This window comes from Stegastes partitus, unplaced genomic scaffold (assembly GCF_000690725.1).
Source record: "Stegastes partitus isolate 25-593 unplaced genomic scaffold, Stegastes_partitus-1.0.2 Scaffold763, whole genome shotgun sequence".
Taxonomy (NCBI): domain Eukaryota; kingdom Metazoa; phylum Chordata; class Actinopteri; family Pomacentridae; genus Stegastes; species Stegastes partitus.
This window is the reverse complement of record NW_007578494.1, coordinates 16,135-23,866: the sequence shown is the minus strand read 5'-3', so window position 1 is coordinate 23,866 and position 7,732 is coordinate 16,135. Positions and strand designations below refer to the sequence as shown.

Genomic DNA, 7,732 nt, shown 5'->3' with positions numbered 1-7,732 from the left:
AATAAATAAATATTAAATGACTAAAGTAGTCATTTTTACTGTATATAGGTGGTAATAGGTGCAAACTGTTACAGTCACAGTAAGACAGAAGTTGAACAAAAGTGCTGTGCAGGTAAAATAATAAAAAACTAAAAGACTAAACTAAATCAAATTAATTACAAAAACAAGAATAAAGACTAAAAAGTACAACACAATACTACAGTGCATAAAAGACAGATGTTGCCTCCAGGTCTGAAAAGGGATTTCAATCTGCATTCTGTCCACCAGCCAGCAGGGGGCGACTCGCCTGTGTGCACAAAGAAGTCAGATTGTATAGAAGTCTATGAGAACCCTTTTTCTGACTTAATTTTTTTGTCTCAGTAAATATTTTAATAATGAAGTTATGGTCTCAGTTTTTAGTTTCAAGTCCAGGTCAATACAGTGTGATGTTTGTTTTGTAAATTATGGTCCCATTTAGAAGAAAAGAGACGATGAAGGAGGGTGTGTTTTAGGGCGATGCTACCTTGTGATTGATAATTTGCTATCGTATCGACCTGCATTGTGTCCTCGAGTTCTCAGTCGGATTAGTCACTCACTTGTTAAATCCCTGGATTCAAAAGAACACGATGGCGACGACTAAATTCCAAATTCAAGGCTTTAGAACGGTAGCCCACAAACCAAGGCGGACCGCTACGGCGGCTACGTCCATCTTTTATATACAGTCTATGGTCGCAATAAGCTGCTTTCAAAACCAGCCGCGGGGTCGTTGTTCGGGGGGAGGACGAGCCCTCGGGAGTTGAAACCGACCGTGTTGCAACCGAATGTCACATTTTGAATCCGTTGCTTACATTTTCAAAAGTCATCAATAGGTAAACAAGCCAGTAAAACTGAAACGCTTTTGTTATTTTCTTCCCCTGGCGTGAAACTGCGGCGAACATACAGTACGACTGCCAGGCCAAACAAATATTTTAGGTCGAAACAAACCTTGGCGCACTGCTGTTTCCCGCTCGTAGCGCCATGCTCCATGCGAGCACTTGAACAAACAATCTGAGCATCTGGCGAAATAATCAGTGAGTCATCGGTATTGATCAACAACCTGATCAACCTCCCAAAGGCGCATTAGTGCAATTCTGCGAAACAAGCCTTGTTTATTGCCCCTTTAATAGCCTCATATATAACATTAAATGAGGTAAATAACAAAATTAACCTCGCAGCGCACACCGTCGAGGCCTGGCGGTGTTCAAACCCCAACACAAGCTCCATGTCAGTGATACCACGAGACTAATGATTAAAACAAGCCTCCTCATCTGTTCGACTCTCAGTAAGCCAGATTTCCAACCCCCTGCGCAGCACTTTTCATTCCAGCTACATTACATAAATCAGCGGACTGCAGAGGAGTGGAAAGGAAGAGTCCCATAAGTAATAAGAGGGAAAAAATATCACAAGGCACCATTCGGCTATGAGCTCACTACAGTGTATAGCAGCCTCTCTATTAATTGCCTTCCTGAAATCCTTGTTGCACAATCAAAACAAGTTCTTGTGTAATCCAATGGTATGGAGGTAAAATTAGACCTCATAATGACACTTTTTAACTACAGTGTGGAGCAGTTTTCCTCACTTCTCACTAACTCTGTCTGCACATTTACATCCACCACACAATGTCCACTAACAGCAACAAATACTAGTTATTTCTCCATCATGCTCATTGTCAGAAGGAAACAAGTCTAAATATTATAAGATTAAAAAACGTTTTTGTTTTAACCTCACACGTTTGACAGAGAACACAAACAGTGCAGTATGACGTTAAAGTGGCTGGCAGAGCAGTGTGAGCGGGTTTAAAGTCGGTAAAGTGACATTAGCAGCTCTTCTTACCGTGTCGCTGAATCCACTACAGGCTGATCTCTGCTGCCTCGCGCTCTGCTGCCGCCGCTGCTGCTGCTGCTGCTGCACGCGGACTGTTACTTCCCACCGATCCTGCAGCGCGCGCTCAAGCTGCATGTGCTGTGCTGCGCGTGCACACGCACGAGGAGAACTTTTTTTTTTTTTTTTTGGATCCAGAGTTGATGATATGGATTTGAAAGTGTCTCTGCGATTAACATTAACCCTGTTTTTTTTTTTTTTTTTTTTTTATCCTTACAGTAGTATTTTGTTCAAGTATTGTAACAAGTACTACATAATTATTGAAATAAAATTATTGCACAGATTTTTTCATTAATGAAAGTATTGACACAAGTATGAGTATTTTCCTCCTTAGAAACAATGTCTATGAATTCTCATTAAATCATAACATACGACAAGTTTGGTTTCATAAAACTAAATGTAAAATCTTAAAAGGGGAAGTCTTACTTTTGCATAGAGTTAATTTCATTTTCAGATTTGATTTTGTACTAACTTTGACTGCAAATGTTACATAACACACCCACAAATTATTATTATTATTATTATTAGTAGTAGTAGTAGTAGTAGTAATAGTATCAGTATTATTATAGATAGATTATTGGCAAATAAATAAAACCGATGGATCTTGGACAAAACATATAATTTTGCGATAACTTTGTTGTCATTGCTATTTAAATACCTGACATACAAAATAATGTGTAAATAACAGTCACAGGGGATGATTAGATTAAATCTTGAAAAATAACTGTGCCATGACTTTATGCTTGGTTTAATTAAGCTAAATGCAAACTCTTAAAAGCAGCATCCCAGGGAAAATCTGGCTTCACGCGTCATTTTGAACAATACAAGCTACTTATGCATAAGATTAACTTTAGTGTCAGATTTTGATGTTACTGCAACTCAAACGTCCCACTGTGACAAGTGTATTTGTAGGAGCCCAGGTTTGAGGGCTGCCGTGTTAAGACACCGTAAAACCACTATGTGTACGATGAAAGAGCATTTCCTTCAAGGTAAATTAAAGTCACAATGTTGACGTCACATCACAGGTTCATTGATTTACACAAGACCCACATCTTTGACCCTGAAACAACAGAACAGAAAAAATACTTATAAATATAACATGACAAACATGACATGGTGATGTCACAAATGTCAGAAATTATTTCAGATTTGTTTTATTAAATAGATTATTGCTAATTAAATAAAATTGGTGTATCTTGGGGGGTAAAAAACAAACAAACTTTGCAATAACTTTATCATCATTGATATTAAAATACCTGGCATACGAAACAATGTGAAATCAGCACCAGAGATGACTCATTAGATTACAGTTGTGAGGAATTCAAGCTAACTAGCTAACTAGCTGGGTAATGCTACATCAAGCTAATATCGCATATAGCTCCTAACATAAAGCCAAGTCGTTCCACTTTTAGACAGATAGTAATGCATTTTTTTTTTACTGCTGGTTAGTTATTGTGTTGTATTAAATTCTAACCCTCTTTTACTATATAAAACACTGTACAAATTCAATACTTCAGTACTTTTTTTTTTTTTTAGCACAGCTTATTTGAATATGTTGGCCACTGCAACGTCAAGTGATATTAGAAATAGTCATAAACTAAAAACTTTTACAAATTTAAAGCAAAAAAACAAAACAAAAACAAACTGTATAGGTTAATTTGGTTTCTTTCAACAAACAAAAGTGTTAACTTAGGGACTGCCATGATTAGGGAGCTGCTAGAAAGTTAAGTGTGAATAACTATAAGCTGTTTTTACTGTATCTGCTGTGTATATATTATGTATATTTCTATTTATTTCCTACTATGTAGTGTTCAAAAACTACTTTACTGTGATGTTTTCCCTAATTGTGGCATTCATGTTATTTACGGTGCTGCTTTAATGCATTCTAAAAAGCTTCAAAACCAATTTTAACACATGTAGTTTAAAGAATTATATGCAGATTTTTGGGTGTCAGTGTATATTCTTCATGAAGTAAATCTAACTATATATCTATGGGGCTCAACAATGAGTGTCTGGTGACTTGTTCGTCCTCCCTTTCCTTTTAATGAATAATGACATCCTGTATTTTCAGTCCTATAGAAATGCTGATAAGTTAATCGCAGCAACTTTTACTGTAGCTTCAGGTGGAATTATCTCCACTCCAATAATCTTACTTGAAATTGTGGTATTTAGTATCTTTCTGAATAAAAACAAAAAACAAAAACCCAGTAGTATTGCTCCTGATACTAATAAATACTAGTTAAATCACTGTGTTACTCTGGGATCTGGACATAATTTTTAAACTCATTTTATCACTTTAATAGTCTTACAGTCTCCCGTTATGGGGTTTACAATCATCTACTTGGTATAGTTTTAACAGCACCACCTTCTCCTTGCATTAAAATCACATTGTGTACAACTAATCATCTATTGATTATCAGCACCTGCTGCTCACAAGTCAAAGCAAGACGTTACACCTAAAACAGCTCCAGATGTGCGCCAGAAAGAACATAAATCACTTCAGACAAATGCAGCTGCCAAACCAATCTATAATAGAGAGTTTTATGGCTCTTTGCCCTCGTATGGTTTACCACTATTCCTATGTAATAACCGACGGTGACTGAATATTGAGCTTCTCTTCACTTTATATTTTCATTTCCAGCAGTTTCCCTGTAATTTTGTGCTCAGTATGTTCGAGGTGCTCAGCTTTGACCTTACGCTGACCATATTCTGGTTTCTGGTTTGCACAGCTTCCAGCGGTATCTCTGTCATCGTCAGCTCTGTTTAATTTATAAAAAAAATTAATGACACGCATCTCATCACCGCCAGCTCCGAGTCGCAGGAGGTGAAGTCTTCTCCCTCGTCGCTCCCACATTTGTACCAATCACATCAAAACTTGGACACGCTGCGTGACAGTTTGTCAAACATCTGGGCCCGTCCTCGCACCGTTACGACTGACAGAGATACACAAAGGGACGCGAGCAGGCAGAGAAACCTTCCATCTGTGTGTACGATTACACGGTGAAGCTGCAAGTCAGGGCTCTCTACTCCTGATTCCCGAGATGATGCATGGAACTGTAAACAAGTCCTCTGGGACGCTGCTCCAAACAGAACCAGATGGGCAAAAACAATTCACAAAAGAACATATTCTCCGTGAAAAATTGGGACATGGGGGTTTCATCGGCTAATTAGATACAGAAAGCAGCTGGTATTAGTCTCTTCTGATTGCTGCTCTCTCTCTCCGGAGTCATTCAGAAATCTTGACAATTGAAGCAATGGGTCACATGAACCAATAATCCAGGATAAACTGCACATCCTTTAATGATGTGCAGCTCGTTTTCAAGTCAGCTAATGATGATGCCGAAGTTACAATTTGGAGAATAAGACAAGAACTTAAATTTACGAGACGTTTTTAATGAAAGGTTTCGTATTTAATAAAGGTTTTGCAGACGTTCTGACTTCCTTACCTGCAGGGTGGGACCCACTGAGGAGCTATAAGAGGTTTAAATGTGATGCAAAAGATGGGAAATTAAACACGAAGGACACTTTACATGAGCTTACATAAGTTTTTAACATAAACTCTTATTACACAAATTAAATAATCTTAGTTTTTTTGGACCTTTCCTTGATTTTTCTTCACTTTCATTGTTACTTTTGGCCTCTTAAAGCATCTTATGAGTCTTACTAGAAAACCTTTTAGCAGAACGCATCATTGTTTGATGAATGCCAAAGACACAATCAATCAGTGACAAGAGTTTATGAGGCAATATGGCTTATTCTTCTTTTTTTTTTTAAGCTTGCAAGCCAGAACGTTTGGGAAACGCTGCCATGAAATGAAAATAAATCAAACAGGTGTAATTAATAGCACAGTTGCATTACTCTTGTAATATGAACTCCTTTTGTAAGACAACACTACATTTTTCAGTCACACAAATGAGATAATCTCTGCTTTTTTGGACTTTTCTCTGATTTTTCTTTACTTTTATTGTGAAATACTGATAATTCATCCATTTTTTTGCCTCTAAAAACATCCTTGTTGGAAACGTTTCAGTGGAGAGCATCAATATTTGGTGAATGACAAAGACGTGTAAGCTGTGACAGGAGTTTAGGAAAAGATGGGGTTTAATTTTTATGGCTGACGAGCCAAAAAGTTTGGGAAATTGCCATATAATGAAATAAATTAACATAAAACAGATGTCATTAATAGTACAGTTGCATCGCTCTTGAAATATGAACTACTTTTGTCAGACAAAATTATACATTTGTGTTGAAGAAACAATCTCTGCTTTTGCACAGTTGTCTTTTACCTCTTTTGACCTCTAAAAATGTCTTAATAGCCCCAGTTGAAGACATTTAAGTAGAGAACATCATTGTTCGCTGAGAGACAAAGACACATGCAAGCTGTGACACGAGTTTAGGAGGACAGATGGGTTCGTTTATCAGACTAACAAGCCAGAGAGTTTGGGAAACACTGTCATAAAAGATAATAAAATAAAACAGGTGTAATTAAAAGCACAGTTGCATTGCTCTTGTAATATGAACTCCTTTTTGTGAGATAAAATTGCATATTTTAGTCACACAAATGAAATATTCTCTGTTATTTTGGACTTTGCTCAGATTTCTCTTGACTTTAACTGTGAAATACTGATAATTTTACCTATTTTGGCGTCTAAAGCGCCCAATTAGTCTTTGTAGGAAACATTTTTAGTGGAGACCATCATTGTTTGGTTAACAACAAAGAGACATGCAAGCTGGGACGAGAGTTTAGGAGGAGATATGACTTCATTTTAAAGGCTAACAAGCCAAACACGTTGGTAAAATGGCCATATAATAAAATGAACATGTGAAGTTAATAACACAATCGTATTGGACAGCAGTGTGCTGAGTCCAGGATCCTGCTTGGTCTACCTGAGTGTCTACCTGTCCACTAGACGTCCTCAGTGAGTTTCCTTCCTCTGTGAATCATATGACTTCTTTGTTATGGGTCACCTGCCTGCACACCTGTGGCTCCTCCACTCATTATTTTAACTGTTGTAAGGTTGTTGATCAGATTCCTCAGTGTGTGACTTTTGTGTGTGTTTTTTTGTATTTAAAAACCCTAATAAGTTCCAGAAACAACTCATCTGTCACTACATGCGAAAGCCTTTCCAACAACCTTCGTCTTCTCGTTATAAACACGACTTTATCTGTGCGCAGATCTCTGCAGGAGATCAGTTCGGCTGCTGCAGCCAAAACCACACATCATCCGAATGCAGAGTTATTTTATATAAAGGCTTTTTGTTTCAGCCCGGAGAGAACAAAAGCACACAGTTGCATGTGTATTACATTTTGTAGCCTGACAAAATGTGTGCGTACTTCATGAGGACATACAGCAATCAGTATTCCGAGTATAACTTTGCAGTGTGCAGGAAAGTCAAATGATTCCTACAGAGTTCCTCTTACAGCAACGCTACATGGCCACACATCTGTTTATAGACCCTAAATGGAAAGGTTAAAACATCTTAACCCCTGCCACATTTAGCTGTTTCACATTAATCTGAGTGTGGCCAGTTATTTATTTTTGTGATAACACTGCCACCTCCTGGTCAGCTGTGGTAATAAAACAGAGTTTCTTTATGCTCAGCCTCCAGTATTAAGATGCAGAAAGATTTATGTGTTTTATTACAGTGACTAACCTCCCCAGTCAGGGAATTAAACGATGTCATGTCAGCAGTTTTTATTATTATTATTATAACCAACTGTTTCCATCTAGAAACGTGGTTCTCTCATTTATCCAAAGTTACAAGAAATGTCTGCATTTTTACGTATAATTTGAAAAAAATAAAAGGTTAAATATTTGTATTATATAAACTGT

General features: G+C 37.4%; 1 protein-coding gene across 1 annotated transcript in view; it reads right to left on the bottom strand.

Moving 5' to 3' along the window:
* glis1a (GLIS family zinc finger 1a) overlaps positions 1–1,891 on the bottom strand; it is a 63,414-nt gene extending 61,523 nt beyond the window's left edge. The window contains exon 1 of the mRNA XM_008291793.1: positions 1,852–1,891. The gene's annotated coding sequence lies outside the window, so the exon portion shown is untranslated. The remainder of the gene's footprint in view (positions 1–1,851) is intronic.
* Positions 1,892–7,732: the final 5,841 nt, after the last annotated feature.